This window comes from Etheostoma spectabile, chromosome 9, assembly GCF_008692095.1.
Source record: "Etheostoma spectabile isolate EspeVRDwgs_2016 chromosome 9, UIUC_Espe_1.0, whole genome shotgun sequence".
Lineage (NCBI taxonomy): Eukaryota > Metazoa > Chordata > Actinopteri > Perciformes > Percidae > Etheostoma > Etheostoma spectabile.
In genome coordinates, this window is record NC_045741.1 from 29,618,296 (window position 1) to 29,636,871 (window position 18,576).

At 42.9% G+C, this 18,576-nt stretch overlaps 1 protein-coding gene and 1 long non-coding RNA gene across 2 annotated transcripts in view; one reads left to right on the forward strand and one right to left on the reverse strand.

The window, feature by feature from the left end:
* LOC116694941 (uncharacterized) overlaps nt 1–2,585 on the forward strand; it is a 20,008-nt gene extending 17,423 nt beyond the window's left edge. The window contains exon 3 of the long non-coding RNA XR_004333319.1: nt 2,501–2,585. This is a non-coding gene — a long non-coding RNA (uncharacterized LOC116694941). The remainder of the gene's footprint in view (nt 1–2,500) is intronic.
* The window catches only part of dab1a (DAB adaptor protein 1a), a 206,856-nt gene that overhangs the window by 115,908 nt on the left and 72,372 nt on the right, over nt 1–18,576 (reverse strand). The window lies entirely within an intron of this gene.

The window sequence follows — 18,576 nt, forward strand, 5'->3', positions numbered from 1 at the left end:
CTGACGTCATGTTGCCTGAGCTCATTGGTATTCATGAGCTTGCATTGTTGCGCTGGGTAAAGGATGCTGATAGCCTGGCTCTCATTGGCTAGCTGTTAGCCAATCTGAATCTAGCAGTTTAGCTCGTTGAATATTAATGAGCACTGGCAAAAATTGAGCGATTCCTGCAGGCTTTCTACACCACGTTACATTACCACAAAGTAATGAAATACGCGTGCCAGGGGACCTTTAAGCACTGTCTTTGTCCATTTACTCTACTTCCACTACTCTAATTAATACACAAGCAGGAGCAGTTGGAACCATTAATCAGGCATTTACGAGGTCAGTCCGAGCATTAAAAAGGTTATTTGCCTAATAGATAAGAGTGTGTAGTGAAGTTGTAGCACTGGTAAGAGCCTTCCTGATCCTCAACACTTAAATATGCAGAATAAATAACCACAAAGTCACAAAAATGTGCAGTCATTTGCTAAAGGTACCGTTTTCCAGGGGGTAAAAGATATATATCAACATAATATCGTCATTGCAATATATCAAAAGTGTCACAAAAAGCAAGCAATATTTAGTTTACTTCGTGGAGCGCTGCGTCCCGTCTGTTGGCGGTGTGGGTTAGTTGTGTTTGATTTAGAGCCGGCTAGAAACGCTATAAGGATCATGTTTCATTGGCCAGTTTCCGTGCAACTTGTATATGTGAGTGCACGTCAGCACACGGGTCCACTACGTGACAATCCCTATGGAGCGTACCACGTGTACTACACAAATTTCAACAGAGTGACAGTGTAAGCAAAGAAATAGATAGACATCACAACGGAACTAATCAGAAGAGAAAGAAAAGTTGTGTCCTGTTCTCTTTATTTATTTTATACTGTTCCACCAGTTCAACATGGCCTGTTCTGTAGACATAGTCCTTATTTATTTATTCGTGTTGGACCAGTCCAATATGACTGCCAGTTAAGATAAACCTTGTGTTGTAAGAAAACTTGTTTAATTTAGACCATCTATTTTGATGCTTTTTGTAATTTTACATGTTTAAAAATATCAAAATTATCATCAACGTCGCATTATTCATTATCGATATCGCAATATAAAATTTGTTCAATATCGTGCAACCCTACCGTTGTCTACGTGGTAAAAAGTACTTCATTAAATGGTTAGACAAAGCTTCCACAAATACTGTCTTACCTGGGTGAAATATGTGTTTTTTGAACATTAAAACATTTTATAGTAGACACCAAAAAAAACAAGTATGAACCGGAAAATAAGCATGATTTGGGTCCTTTAAATATACAAAATCCAATACTACTGAGATGTACCACATTTCTCATTTGTTCATTTGGAACCCGAGTGAGAACAAAACAAAGACGGACGGGAAGTGTTCCTCATTAGTGTTCCATTAAAAAGAGGTCTTTTAAGTTATTTTGCAAGGTTGTTGAATTTTAATGACCCCCTCACTGTGCTCCAGATAGCAATGTGCTTGTGAACACAGATACTAGAGAAGTAGTAACAAGTGAACGGGAAGAGAAATGAGAAGCAGCAGAAGAAAGAGGAAAGTAAAAGGTTTGATGGTGAGACCAGAGAAGATGGAGAAATAAGAGGGAGAGAGGGTGTAATTCAAATTAGTCTTTTAGTGGCGAGATAATGAGATAAAAAGAGGCATGATGACATAGCTGCAGAGATCTGAAGAGAAGACGGAGCAGAAGGCTTTAAATGGAAGAAGGGAGGGTAAATGGGGTGAGTTAAAAGGACCATTCTCTTTCTGTGTCTATTTATCTGACTATAGTATGCACATCTACCAGTTCCCCTCCTGCATCTCTCTGCCTTCCGCTATTTCAGACAGCAGACACACAGTCGCTGCCTTTAAGCCGTCGCTGACATGTGTCACACACTGATGCCACTTCCCTGTTGTGATCCTCTCGTCTGAATGACAGCTTGCTCTCTCTGGCATCAGCAGGACGCACACACGTGCACAAACACAAAGCCACGCACATGCACCCACACGCTGTGGTGTTTGATCTGAGGTCGAGGACTGTCCCGCGACATGGCGCTCCTTCATTCAGAGTTTCTCCCCCCAGTTTGGATTTCATGAGGAACCCACAGTAACTTTCACTGCGAGCTTTGCCGAGTGTCACAACAAGAGTGTGATCCAACAACACAACATAGGTTTAAAAAGCTTTAGATGCCTTTTGAATGTGTGTTTCCACTCACTTACCCTACAACGGTGTGGCAACACTGACACACCATCCTTGTCTTATACACATCTCAATCACCTTGTGTTGCTAAGCTACGCACCTGTTACTAGGGGGGTGGACAGACATTTTGAGCGGCAGGGGCTCAATTTTGGGAAAAAAGCCCAATAGTTAATAAATCCTTATATATTTAAAAATTAAATCAAATGTGAGATATATTAACACACCTCTGACTACCTTAACTGATTTTATTTTGATATTTAGCCTGCAAGCTAGCAGCTCATGTTAGAAAGACAGAAGTTAACTATTTTGGCTAGTTAGCTGTAAACTCGAGGCACTGGCTGCTTAGTCTTTTGTTCATCACCACTCACCTCCACACAAGCCAAGAAAAATGTTCTGGGGTAGGAGATTTTATTATCAATCGAGACATTTGTTTGACAGGGAAGACAAAAAAAACATGCATCCAGAAATAGGGGCACTTTTTTTGAAGGAAGGATGTCCATGTGTGCCCGTTGCTAATTTAATTAATACTCTTTACTGAGCCCCAATGGGGAAGTTACAATTTACACTCTGTTACTACACAAACAGGCCTGAAATACACACACATGCACTGAGAAGGGGGTTCAAGAGGGCCCAAGAGCAGTGCCCAGGAGGTGAACTGGCATCTCTCCAACTACCAGTCCACACTCCGTAATATGGTCCGAACGGGGAGTTGAACCAGCGACTCAAAGTTCCCAGTTCCCAAACCATCTCCCTACAGACTGAGCAACCGCCCAAACTGTGTAACGCTGCGGCTAAAAGTTTCCCCATGGAACTCGCACTGGTAGACTTTAGTTCCACGTTATGTAATCAATCTACATACCATGTGTTCTGCATGCGCCAGACCGTAACCCCCATACTGCAATAATTTGAAACAAATACAAACTATTACAGCCCTAAAACATTACAATCAGTGGGAAGAGGTGCAATGATCCGAGCTACAGGCTTAGGAATAAGACATCTTTTATCTGTGGTTCCCTTTAAAAGTCAATCAACCACCAAACCACTTTTTTCAGCTGATAATGTACATGAGTATTTAGTATTGTTGATGGATTCAGATCCAAATGTTAACATTTTAGGCAGAAGTAAGGCTGGGCCATATATTGATATTATATTGATATCAGACTAGATATTGTCTCAGATTTTGGAGATTGTAATATCATAAATAGCTTAAGTGGTGTCTTTTCCTGGTTTTAAAGGCTGCATTGCAGTAAAGTGATGTCATTTTCTGGGTTACCAGACTGTTCTAGCTGTTCTATTATTTTTAACTTTACCCACTTAGTTATTATATCTACATTATTAGCACCATGTATCAACCCTATAATATCTCCACAATATCGACATCGAGGTATTACGACAAGAATATCGCAATATCTGATTTTCTCCATATCGCCCAGCCCTAGGCAGAACCATTGGAATTCTACATATCGGGAAAGACGGAGGGGGAAAAAAGATTCAGTTATAAAAAAAGAAAAGAAACACATGCTTACGTTTATTTTTACTTATTTTGTAACACCACCACTGGGAGGAAAGGCACATACATACCCACATGTGCACATAGACGCTAAAGTAAACTACTTGCGTAAATGACAAGGAGCAAAATTTGGCCTCTCAGCTTCCTGAATGGCAGTAATTGTGTTTTGGAGCTGAGTGACGGACAGGGTTTGAGTGGCAGAAATGAATGCAGTGGAAAAGGTCGCTTAGCTCGTTATGAGTAGCAGGTAGCGGCGGTGAGGATGCAGCTGCCGTGATTGGACCATTGAGTTCCCGGCCTTCTTGATTCCTCTATTGTTTCTGATGTAGAGCTGGGATACACTGAGGGATTTTGACAGCATCATGCTGTATACCACTTATGTGTGTGTGCATGCGTTAGCTCCCCCCCGGATGGCGGGAGTCAGTGTTTCAGAAAGGCTCACTGCCATTTGACGCCCACTTCTCCGACGAAACGGGTTTGTTTTTCAAATGTCAGATCATGGTGGGAGTGTGAGGCGGCCCTCCGACGAGGCTATGATTGTTTTTTTCTAGAAAAATGGAATGATGGCAAAGAAAGAGGGACAGGGCGAGAGCAAGGGGAAATGATGACTGCTTTCCATTATTAGCCGGGCTCATTCTACCGACAGAGGAAATAGTGAGTCTCTCTCGTTCTACTGATCGATCCCTCCGTGCTGGGAAGATGGCCAGCACAATAAGCTCTCTACCTCTCCATCTATCTATTCCTTTCTCTCTATTTTATTCCTCTTTTTTATCTGTCTGTCATTTGGTTTCTATTATGTTTTCTCAGATAATTGCTTTTCACAGAAGATAATTCTTGAAGTGAAGTCCTTTTCCAATGGACAAATTGTCATAAAAAGTTATAAGTTCTAACATTATAGTCACTGTAAAATGGAATCCAGAGTTCAGTTCATGGCTTGTGATAAAAAGCAAAATACGAGTGGGAGTTTTGCAAGTTGAAGGGTGAGGGTGTGTGTCATCTTGATGGTGGTGCTCGCCCAGAGCCAGAAGCAGCGACTGCACATACACACACGTTAAGGTCACGGCAATAAAAGCCCAAGAAGCACTGATGAAATATGATTTGAGTCAAATACATTTATTACTCCACTTGCTGTAACATACCAGGAGCACTGCCATTTAATTGAAATTGCTAATGTAAGCATGGGGATCTTACCAACAGTACATCTCTGTGTTTAATGTGCATTTGCACTATAGAGAAAGTGAAAAACTTCAATCTATAGTGGATTGGACACAAGCCATCAGCTCTACCTGATAAATTAAAACACTGCACTGATGGGCCCATAATGAAACGTTAAACTTATAGACAATATAGGAGTACAAAAAAAAACCTAATTGTAAAAAGGTTTCTACGAAGGTACTTTTATATTTAGTTTTTTTAATTATGTATCTTCATTGAAGTATTTCATAGAGCAGGGGTCTTCAACATTTTTTTAAGCCAAGGACTCTCAACTGAAAGAGAGATGGAGCAGGGACCCCCTACTACATATATTGTATGAAATGAAGTTGCAAAAAAAGTAGGCCTACGATAACGTGTGGGTGGTCTAGAGCCTTTAAAGCCAGTTGACAATGGTTGGTGTTTAATAAATAAGTCTAGAAAAGGATTAACTATATACACAATTTAAGTAGGGTTTCCCACAGGATTTTGTGAGACTATGGTGGGTGAACCTCGGACCCTGTTGGGGGGTCCAGGGGAACGCTCCTCTGGAAGAAATTTGGTGCCTTTTGAGAGCAAAATTAAGAGGATAGATCTATGAAGGACATTGTGCTGTTGTAAAAACTGTTGGTGTTCTATATTATACACAGTATATATATATATGTATAAATAAATGAACACTGCAGCATGGTACTTTCATTGGATAAGACAATGTGAGATTAGAAAATGTGCTGTCCGAAAAAAAAATTGATTAGTCAATCAAAAGACAATTTGTTACAAATTTAATTACCCTTAAACTCTTGACATTTATCAAGCAAAAATGCCGGTTTATTCTTCTCAAATGTGAGGATTTGTTAGCTTTCTGAGTTTCATGTTCATCTTCAAATATATTGGAAGATTTTACCTTGAGCTGCCGGCATTTTCTCTTTAAACTCTAGACATTTTATAGACTAAACAATTAACCACTTACTTGAAAAAATAGTGAACAGACTTATCTGCAGACCTGTTAATGCTCTAGTGGATGTACAGTGTGACATGAGTGTATTGATCATGTACTGCTGTGTTTGTATCCAATGGTGAGGTCTGCTGAGGAGACTAAAGAATTCATGAGACAAAGCTCAGAGCAGAAGGGCCATCCCTCAATGTCAGAGACTCATCATCCCAAAACACGCACACGGTGAGCTACTTCGGCTTACTTCTAACTTCGTAATGCAGACTGACAAAGCCAAATCACAGTCGTGCGATAAGTGGAAACTTAGACCCAGGAGAACCCTCAGTACAACACAAAACCCATCACACACACAATCACCTCCTCCCACAAATCGGTAGGGAAGTGTGTGTGAGAGGGCCCTTCCCATGTGGTCAGCGCAACAGAGACACGATTGTCACTGACTGAGCTCCCTGTGATATGGAGGTGTTGACAGGTAGCACTCCTACGGGACTTTTGCCACAACAAACTAGTACTGCGCACGCACGCACAGGCACACGCACACGCACACGCACACACACACACACACACACACACACACAGGACGTGACGTGACGGACTGAGAGTCTCAGCGACAATGTGGGATCCTCAGCACATCAATAATGCAGCGCCTCTGACAACTAGAGGAATCAAACTCCCCATACCGTCTCGCTCCACCATCATTCTTTCTCCCTCATTCTCCCTCTATCCCTCCATACGTCCCCATCTCTCGCTCTCTATCCCTCCATCCATCTCTGCTCACTTCGTTACCCTCTCTGCTACAGCATGAAGTCAGAGTGCAAATTACAAAGCAGGCGGAGGTAACAGCAGATCCACAACTTTGCTGGGTAGTATCGAGAGTGAGAAAACACATTTGGCCTCATGGGAATACAGCACAGCTAAACAGCTGATATGGATATGATATATGATGATATATCATGTGCTTATATGTCACAACTGTGTGTGTGTGTGTGTGTCTGTGTGTGTGTGTGTCTGTGTCTTCAGTAATTGCATATGCATTTGGGCAGTTAGCTGCAGACATATTAGTTCAGTCGTTTAGCTAGTTTGTCAGCCACATAAACAGCAATGTACAAACACACACACACACACACACACACACACACACACACACAGCAAAATGTCTGTCATAACCAAAGAGCAGCGTCTCGCCATGGCACAGCAACCATCTGTAGCCATGACAGATGAGAGTTGCTGGAGACACTGGAGTGTGTACATACAGTACAGACGCAGAGAGAACAGAGCCGCAGGCCTGCAGAGTTTGGATGTCACAGCAATGGCTGTCACCAACTGCCATGTCATTGTATTGCCACATGAATCTGCATTGTCTGGTGCCCTGAGTGTGTGTGTGTGTGTGTGTGTGTGTGTGTGTGTGTGCGTGTGTCCCTTTGCACTACCATTGTTTTTCAGAGTGAGTAAAGGATTATTCTGGTATAATTTTTGGGGTTTTGGTCATCATTCCTGTTGATGACAGCAAACTCACCAAATTGAGTGATGAGATATGGGAACACAGCGACGTCCCTAAAAAGGCGTGACACAGCAAGAAACACAAGCAGTTACTTTAGATGGACAGTTTGTCCACAAACTCCCAGCTCAGCCAAGTTATTTCGAAGGAAAAAACAAAAGCAAACTAAAATATTGAGTTGTTTTAAGTTGACTTCCTGGCTTAACTTTGACATGCCAAACTCCATGTAGGAGCGCAGTTTTCCATCGCAATAAGTGACTATTATCAATATTTCAAGGTTGTACCTCCAATTAGGGTGGTTTTGATAATCTGGTTAAAGTATAGGCTCTATCAAGCTTGGTCTGACTACTGACAACGATGTTGCAGTGATCCCAGATCTCAGCAATAACTTGGATGACAATGGATTAAATGGACAAAACTGCAAAAATAAAGACCCAGGATGTAAACAACTGATTACTTTTCATATGGAAGTTAATAACATTTCTGCAGAAATGCCTCAGACAAATTTTCTGTGCATTCATTGTAGTTGGTTATTCTGCCTTTTACTTTCTCCCTCTCTCAGTGCACATTTCCGTCCTAATGGCGGAGACACAGTCAACCATACAACTGGTCACAAATGCTAATGATGCATGGCTAACGCAAGACTCTCTCCCTCTTTCTCTTAACAGTTCATTCTAACTGCTATACCTGCAATCTAAATGGATCTGACAAGCACAAACGCAAACGCACACACATACGCACACACACACACACACACACACACACACACACACACACACACATCAACTCATCCATATAATCCTGACAGCCAGTATTGCTCTGCAGAGAGATATTACTTAGCTGTATTGCGTTGCTTGCACTTGAAGCAGAGAAAAGCATATTACTCACAAATACCATTTAGGCGTGAGACTGTGGCTGGCTGCTCCAGACAAGCTGTGTGGAAATAGTCCCCCCCCCCCCCCCAGCCCTTGTCCTGTGACCAACGTACAGTCACCACAGAATCACCACAGTGCTGCTTTGGCACTTCAGTCACAGTGGGACAAACTCTTTTAAAAAGGTTTAAGTCTGGAAGGCCATTACTTTTGAGCATTGGTACGTTTTTTGGCGCTATTACAAATGAGCCATGGATGGGCAAGTTTTATAAGAATTTCTCTCCTGCTGTGATGGAAGTGGTGTATGTCACGGGGTTTTGTCTGGGGAATCTGGGGTGGGTGGATGGGGGGGTTATAAAATTCCCTCACATTCAAACACACAGACACTTTCGCTTGCTTTTAAAAGGGAAGCGTCACGCGTGATACCACAATCTCCTCATGAAACGGGAAACCAGAAAAGAGGATTGGAGCATGGAGGGAAGACAGAGACGCTCTATTCCTCTCCCCCCAATCCCCCACTCTTCTCTCTTCCTCCTTCCCCCCCCCCAAGTGCTGGCAGGACTGGCCAGCAGAAATGGAAATGCTTTTGTCTCGTTCCCTCTTTTTTCACTGTCTTCTCTGTCTATCCCCTAGTCTCTCTGCCGCTGGTGTCCCGTTGTCCACTTTATCTCCTCTAGTCCTTGTGTCTTCCCTCTCCAACCCATCTTTTTTGGTGTTCTGTTAACCTTCCATTAGCAAGTCTAATGTCAGGCCTTCCTAGCTGCCGCCTGCTTGGCTCGCGGCGCTGCGCTTTCCAGGCACTATGACAATGTTTTCCCCAAGCCCCATTAGTGTCTCCTCACACCACTAACAGCCATGCAGCACACAGAAGGATGAGAGGGGGAGGAATGAAGAGGAGGATTACAGAAGAGAAGAGGGGAGTGAGAGAGAGAGAGGACGGGGGAGTTTATTGGGTGAGACTCAGGAGAGCGGACCAGGCAGAGTGGATGGCCAACTGAGAGAAGGGAGGAGAGGGGAGGGGGCCAAAAGGGGAAATGATCAAAAGAGAAGCATAGGGCAATGCTTGCAGGGGAGAGGAGGACAGATTGGGAAGAGGGGTGGGTGGGATGTGAGGGGGCTGGGAAACGCGGGCCCTTCCAATACGCCTGTATAGCAAACATCATTTGCATAGAACCGATGCGGATGGAGTTCTGTGTCACAGTTATTTGCATTCATTTGCATAAAATTAATCCCCTTCCCAATTGCCGCAGCGATTGTTTCTGATGCAGAAAATAAGTCAACAAAATGAACTGACGCATCCAAACAAAGCAAACATATTGACACAAACGCATGCTGGAAGAGAGCACGGGAGGTGTTTGGGCTAATGTGTGGGTGAATATGTGTCAGTGCATCTGTGTACTTGTGCGTGGCGCCATCTGCAATCATTTGAGGTCATCTACTGCTCATTTAACAAATCAGGTTTTCCTCTTGTTAAACTATGATCACTATCCACTACCAAAAATGTCTTCCCCTATTTCTTCTTCTTCATAAATGCAAACATATGGATACAGTCCAAAAAGAGTTGTCAGATTGCTTCAAAGTGCTTCACATTTTTGCTACTCACAGTCTGCCAAGATGAATACTGCTGGCCACTCTCTCGACTGCTCCAGTCGTTCAAAGGCATCTCAACAGCACAGTGACAGTAACAAGTTCCCCTCCACATTTTTTTCTGTCCATGGGAAGCTAGCTGTCACAGCCCGGTCTGTGACCTCTAGGTTCCCTGTGTTTTCGGTTTGTTTTTGCCTGTCAGTCTTTCCCTGTGACTCCTCCAGTGTGTGATGTGTTAGTGTGACTTCGTCTGCAGGGGAGTGATGCTGCAGACATTATCGGGCTTCTATCACAATCAACAGCAGTACAAGAAACCCAGCTCTCCAGTCACTCGTTGCCAAACAATTTCCACTCACTATGTGGTAAACTCCTCAGGCCTTCATTCTCAGTGTCTCAGTCTCTGGTGAGAAACCTAGTTTTGGTAATTGCCATACTGCTGAATCTAACCTTGTCTCTCTCATCTGCAGCACCTGCCTAAACTCATCCACTGCAGTTGCATGCCACGCTCCCTCGCCACCTGTAAACCTCCGCTTCCATCTGGGCTGTCACCTCACCACCTTCCATTCACTTTACTACAACCAAGAGTTAATAAACCACTTTCAACTTTTAACATTGAGTCTTTGTTCTGAATCTGCTTCTGGGGTCCACACTAGAGCTAACCATTACACTAGCACTATGTTGCACTTTAACTCACTACTAGTAGGGTGAAATGTTACATGAACATGGAATCAGATGCAAACATTTTCTTATTAAAATAAGTGAAATAATTCAAGTGAAATGCACCACAGAGAATACAACTGAAACCCTGTGTTGGAGATAAATCTATCATTTTCTGACTCACAAAGCATGACATACAATGCAACTGGCATCTGCAAGCTCCTCGAACATGTACCTGTTAGTGTTCGTGTTTCAAGATCAAAACCAAGATCACAGAAACACACATCCAAGAACAAATGCTTCTCCGTGCAAATGAAGTCCAGGAGGCTCGCTGTGACGGAAAAGGAAAACACAAAAGATTCCTTCACTAATCATTTTATCCTGCGATCAATTAAAACTACAGAGCATGAAATAATGCGGATCCTGCTCTCAGGCCGAGTGGGCATTGATCAAACACATTAGGACGGTTTTGCATTCGTGCTTGTGGTGTGTGTGTGTGTACACGTGAAAGCAAAAAAAAATAAAATAGGAAGACTGAAAGTGTGTTCACGCTTGTGTTTCTGAGTGTGTACCTCATCTGTGTGTGTGGCCATTGATCAAAGGCAGAGCCCTAGATATTCAGTGTGGAGAGGAGCCAATTGATCAGAAATGGCTGTAATTGGAATCTAAATAAGACCGACAGCATTGATCCCACCTAACATTTCAGCTCCTGGCTTCTATAAATGTGGGTTTGCTTAGGGCCAGCCGGCACCTGCTCTAAACCTCCATCTTCAGCACATGGCTTCATGCAGCAATAATAACCAATAGTTAAACTCTAACATCTAAACTGAGTAACTTGGATGATTGACTTTACATCCTACATTTTATAATACGCTTCCTGCAATACGCCTTTTCACTGCTCCACCTACTCAATGAAATGCAGTGATTAGCCAAAGTAGCGGAGAGTGATTGCAAATGCCAAGTGTTTTTAAGACACAAACAATAGAGCAAATCAAGGTGGTGGTAAATACAGTGTGCAGAGTTAGTGGTGCACACACACACACACACACACACACACACGCGACATGAAAGCGGCGTCATGAAGACAGAATGCAGCAAATGGCCTTTACACTGTTTGTGTGTGTTTGTTACTGTATGTTGTTTTGTACTGTGTGCATTTAAATGGCCCTTGGTGCATAGCCACAGGCATAGAGAGAATAAGAAGCCATTGTCTTGCCTCTCTGTAAGGCATTTAAAATGCATTATTCTGTTATACCCACTATCATTTGAACAGATAGAGAAAGGAGAGATATACATTTAGACATAATGGGAGGCATATAAAGCAAACATGTCCTTCAGTGTTTATGCATTCACACCTTTTTACCAGGACATGTCACTCAAAATCACATTAGCATTGCAAACACATCCACACAGGAACAGTCGTGGAAGCATACATAATGCAGTGCTGTCACACAAAACAACTGTAAACAAAACCCTCGTGGAAAAACAGAAATGTTGTCGATGTAATGGTTGACATGATGTGACCACAAGGAATAATAACTTTAGTGAATATGTTCATTACCAATAAAGCCAACATTATAATCTAGTGAGCTAAGTCATGGAATAACCGCTTTTAAGGAGATTCCGGCCAAGCTAGTGCTTTAATTTACAGTTGCAAAATGTTGTTTCGACCTTAGTGTCTCCCCTGCATGATCACATTTCCTAATTGCAGTGCTGTTACTGCACTAAGCTATAATTTGTAATTTAGCACATTTGCATATGCATGTAACTGAAGTATAGCCAATGACGGAATCAGGGAATGGTGAAAAAGGGGTCGTGGGAGATGAGGGGGTGGTGGGGGCGTTTGGGGCGGGGGGCTGAGGCTGCTGTAGTTCCCACGTCAAGTTTACATGGGAAATCAGACACACTGTAACACGTGCGAGTCCAGCTGACAGCAGTCACAGCTGACTCCCATTGCAGCATTACGGTTTAACGATAACTCGTCATACATGAAGCATAACCTTTATTAATGCTCAGGCAAAACAGCAGCTTTCCCATAATGAAGGATGGCGTCTTGATCAAAAAAAGATGTGTGTGTATTAGGGTGGTTGTTTGTTTATATTAGCCTGTGTGCATCATTATGTGTAACTGTGCCTCTGCATGTACAGCGCGTGCATGCATGTTATTGTTTTTCTAGTGTTTGTGCATTCAGATATGTGTCCTTGTGCATATGTTGATGAGTGTGTATGTACGCCAACATGTGTAGATCCTTGTGTGTTCGTGTGTGTGTGTGTGTTCCTCAGCCTCAGCAGGAGAGCTGCTTGAGTCTTAATGAGGCTGTTAATTAGTGCGCTTCAGAATGTACATGTAATGAGTGTGTCTCTTACGCAGAGAAACACATGCACACAAACACACACATTTGCATACATATACAAGCACAAACAAGAAGAAAAGTCAAATGGACAACAGTATGCAACTATTGGTACACATCTGGCAGATTGTCTTTAGTGAGAAGTGTGTGTGTGTGTGTGGTGTGTGTGTGTGTGTGGTGTGTGTGTGTGTGTGTGTGTGTGTGTGTGTGTGTGTGTGTGTGTGTGTGTAGCACTGTGTTAAAGAGTGCAGACCAGCAGGAAAGATGTTGCTGGAGGCCTTTCTCAGTGTGCTCAATGTGAGCTTACATTCCCGTGCATGGAGAGAGACGAGCTGGAAGTGAAGACAGTTCTGAGCATTTGCCATCTCTGCTCTCCACCATCTGTCACACACACACACACACACACACACACACACACACACACACTTAGTACTCACACCTACTGTTGCTGTCACCTTCAAGAGTTGTACTGCTGAAATGTATGTTTTTTTGTGAGGAACTGAGTCATCTAGTCAGATATTCCAACTGATGCCTGGGCATTTTGAAACTACATAACGGTTTTGTAATGGGTCCCTGCGGGCCCTCATAAAAAAACAACATTGCTCAGAAAAGCACAATTCAATTCCAGTCAGAAACAATAAAACATCAACACTGGAGGTATGAGGTTTTGGTCTGACAGCAGCACAACAATGCAATGCTGCTACTTTCAGGGTTGTCCTGTAGACTCAGGCAAATCAATCCGATTTCCACATATCCACAGCAAGCATCAGATCAACTATTGCTTCATTCCTCACAGACACAACAGCTTGGTTCTGTAGCTCTGCCTTAAAGTATTCATAGGCAAGAAGACCAAACGTGCCCCAAATATTTATTTAATGCGGTCTGTGGGTTTGATAGACATTTCCCAAGTGTTAGTGCATAAGGCAATCATCAAACGTAGAAATCACGTTGAATCATGATTGATTGTTTTTCAAATATTTGGATCTGGCAAAAATTCATGCTGAAAGAAAGAAATGAATGCCCAGACTGTGAGAAAACGAGTGTATGAGTGAGAAAGAAATTACACTGCAAAGCTACAAAATAACAGTGTGAAACAACACATTTTCATCTCCTGCGTTCTTCCACACACTGTCTTATCGACATAAAAGCAGGACTGACTTTTCACAATGTCTTAGATACAATCATACGTCCCAAACAGCACATTTATTACCCAGTGTTGCAGCAGAAAACTTAAGCAGAGACAGGAAATTCCAGCTCTCAAATCTCCTGCGAGTTCAGCACCGAGGACAGCTCCTCTGCTGCTGCTCGCTAAGAACCTCTTCACTTTTTGGGGATTTGTAGAGGCCAGATAGGCTCGTGTATAAACTTGAGAGTCCGGACAATATGGGACTTTGTAAAATGAATTACATTTTCCAGCATGACTAATTCTGACTTAACGCCTGTAAATGTAGCATGCAGGTCTTTTTCACTCCAGAAATGAGAAATCTAGTATTACTGTAGGACTCTTGTGGGTGTACTGAAAACACTTGTTGTCTGCTACCATAAAAACCCACAAGGAGGATGCAGTCTGGATCTTAAACCATAATTTATGAAAAAACGGAGTCAGGAGAGGCTATATAATAGTTCTCCAGGCTCTTGTTGTGTCATTCACCCATACTGCTACAGCATAAAGAGAGCCTGCTGCAGTAGTGATGGAAATAGCGATGAGGTACTAACCTCTTACAGCCGTTCCAGCGGGAAGCATGGAAGAGAATAATATATTCAAATGTTTAACCGGGGTTGTTACATATAGTGTTGATAAATGATCTTGCTTAACATGTTGAGTATTTGTTTATCAAAGATCATCACAATCTCCTAAACCCAAAATACTGTGTTCAGACAGAAGACAAAATCCCAAATTATTTGTTTATGTTACAAACAACTAATTTTCAGTTTCAGCACTGTCATCCAGCTACACATAACGTAAGACCCAACATGAATGCATACACAGTAGGTAAGTCATACGCAAAAGCTCACACACACACACACACACACACACACACACACACACACACACACACAGTAGAGAGGTCACCCCCAGTGGAGAGTCTGATAAAGATGTTCTCAAAAAAGTGGATGAATGCCAGAACTGCAGCAGAGGTACATCATTCCCTGTCCTCCGCCATGAATCCCTTGCTCTTCATACACTTACACACTCTTTTTCACATGTACTGTATATGCAACATACACTTACACAGTCATATAGTATGTTCACATACTCGGAAACGCCCAAACAGGCACTCGCACACGCAAGCCCACCCTGGCTCTTCCACTTTGCTGAAACAGACGTGTGCCCTTTCCGCATGGCACTCAGCCAGCTCCTCACAGCACATTACCCGTGTGTGACCCCTGTGTGTGCTGAAAAAGGAAGAATTTAACCTCCTGCCCTTTTCTGCTGATTCTCTCTCACGGAAGCTCATATTGTGTTGAATATGGACAGTCAACACACCACTTTGCTTGGGAGGAAAATTCTGAAGGAACTCGACGTCTAAAGAATTGCTGCATTTGAGTCGGTGTGTGTGCGGCGTCGACTTTGGAGTGTGTCTCTCTATTCCCATCTGTAAGCTGCAATGGATTCACTCCTGCTGTGGCGTTCTATCAGAGAGAACGTCAATCTACGCAACTGACATTTAATCCCAAGCCTGGTCGGGTAGAGAAACACACAGGTAGGCACATAGCACGCGCATACACAAAACAAACAGGCACGCACGCACGCACGCACACACACACACACACACTATCAGCTGCCCGCATACATACACACAAACACAAATCAAAACCTGAGCATATACCTGTGGATCTTGCAGAGCGATGAGGATGTGAACTGAACTACTAGAGGAAGACAGGCTGAGAAAGTGAAAAATAAAGCTATGAAAAAAGACAGAGGGAAAGGCTCGCAGGGGAAAATGTTTCTCACATCAATCTATTGGTTGAGACGTTGACAGAATGGCTCAGAGATACAGGTGGTCAAGGAGAACAAGGAGCTGATGTATAGACATCTGTGCGTTTTTCATTGCCGGGGTTTCACAGGACTAATGTCTGTGGCTCTGCCGCCCTTCTCACCATGTGACCAAATCATTCCTACCAGTTCTCCCCCGGTTCTTTTCTCATTTCACGTCGTCTCTTCTCCGTCTTGGTTTCCAATTCTCATTGAGAAAGTCATTGCAATGTCCTCATTAGCAGTGGTGTCATTTTCTCCACAAGTACTTAGCTTTTTCCTCCGACGATGATGGCTTCTTTTAATAAGGTCATGCAGTGGAATTCTTGTGCCCGTCTGTCAGTGATTGTGCATACATAGACGCTGTGTAACACTAATAAATGACAATATTCTTGCTTGCATTAGCAATGCTAACTGTCACAAAGGTAGGAGTAAAGTACAAATTGAAAAAGGAGTAAAAGACCTCACTCCCAAGTCTCACTCCCAACTTGTTACGTGCGGCCAGTTGTTCCGAGCCCCCTTGGTGTCACGTTTTAACGCTCTGGGTACCCCTTTGGTGTCATTTTTCAATGGTTAGGTTTAGGAAAAGATTATGGTTTGGATTCACATAAGAACGTTTGTTAACTTACGTACATGACAGTTAAAATAAGTCAATGTGGATTTTTAGTGTCACACGGGACACGAACAGCGGTCTCCAAGGTGAAAGTCCTGCGTTTGTTTGCTCCACACTGACATCCTGCCTCCTCCCATCATCTCACTGTGCCATGGTAGAGCAGTCGGAAGCCCTTTCAGTCTCATACAGACGCTTAAGGGTGCCTTGTATCAAACGCTGAGGGCCACTGACTAAGCTGCCGTATCTGACGAGTTTGGAGCGAGAACGGGTTGGAATACACAAAAAAACTGTGTGTGTGTGGGGGGGGGGGTTGAGCTATTACTGAAGGGCACAAATCCAGCAGGGCAATGTAATCAATTTTAATTAGCACTGTGCATCACCTGGAGCCATATATTTCAGACAGCGCTAGAGAAAGGTCTGTCAGAGAGCACGGCCTCTTTCGTCACACACTGCCAACCTCGCCACTGCTCCAGTCACAGTGCTAGCCCCAATAGCAATCCAGTCACTGTCATTATCAAGTCATTTACCAATGGAGGTCCACTTAATCAAAATCATTTGGGTTTATGTCAAAAGATTTGATGCTGCTGTTCAAACTGGCCTCTCTGTCTTAACTCTTTGAGCACCGTCTCCTGCTGGACAGCGATGTCAATTCCTGATAGCCGGAGCAGTCAATGTTTCACTAGCACTGCTTTATATTCAGTTCCAGAGGCTGGGGAAACAGATGTATCCATGTAGTAGGATAAGTGTATAATGATCTGAAAATGATTTTATCAATATAACCAAGCTATAATACATAGTGTCCCAGCAACAGAGACGCTATCCAGTCGACAAAAAATATTGTCAATTGTTGGGAAGGAAATTTGAAGAAGCACCACATCAATGGGGAGATTTTGTGGCTCAACACCTGAAACAGATATGATGATCAAAGTAAACGCACCCGATGATATAAACCTGTGCACACAGTAGCAGAGTGTGGAAGATGCTTTTTGAAGCACCCCTTTGAAACACTGTGGAATGATGCCTTCACAAGTTGGTCTACAAGCAGTTTATTTGTCATTTGAAAAATGCTTCTCTGACTCTGGGAGACAGAAACCCGCCAATCACCTCGTTCCCTCTGTGTGAAAATGATTCAAGAGGACAGAAAATAAGAAAAAAGCCACTCAGTTACTGCAGTTAAAGCCAGAACTTAAGTACTTACTGTTGACTGTCAAGGGCATTAGAAAAACACGTGCATGGTCGTACCAATACACCTTTTAGTAATTTTGGCCATCTTTATGAATTAAACGTTCATATGAACGAGTTAGCTGCCAGTCCTGTTTTTTTTATGCATTTGTCATTGGCGTGAAAAGGTAAAGATGGGTTAAAGTGCCACTTCATATCAATCTAATATACTGTACGTATTATAAGTACACATGTGAAGGCCTCTATATAAAAAAAGTGTCCCTGACAAATGCATGCATATCCTTCACTGCGGTGCAATTAAAATACTGATTGACTAAGTAACAGAAAGGTGTGATGGCTCCCTGGTAGAGTGACAGCAACCAGAGTATGGAACATGTCCCACTGTGAAGAGTGACACATTAGATGATTAGACAGCATGCTCATGACAGCTGCCACAGGTAGGCGCGGACACACACACACACACACACACACACACACACACACACACACGACTTGGGACTAGTGCTCCAGCTGAGTAATAAAAAGAAGACTCGCAGCTGCAGTCTAACACAGCTTACTTCCCCTGAACATACACAATATCCAGTCACTACTGATAAAGACTCACAACCCAGACACACACACACAAACTACAAAACTCTATAGCAGCTAACATTTCATCAAAGTGTTTTTGTGTGTGTGTGTGTGTGTTTGGGAGACAGAAAGAGATTTTTGCCCCCAGGCTTTTCCTCTGATAAATAGTTGCATTAAAAGATTTCATCCACATGGACACACACAAAGATTAAAACACCTACAGACACACACACGTACACACACACAAGAACACACACAATACTGAAGGTTAACCCTAGTAAAGCCTTTTATATGCTTACTTTCCCACTAGGGAGAAAACCATTACCAGCAAAGCTTGGTGTGGAGGTACCTGTAGATGCAGTGACGGTTGATAACCACAAAGCCTTTATTTGTAATGTTTTTCTTATTACATGATGTCCTGAGAGAAAGAA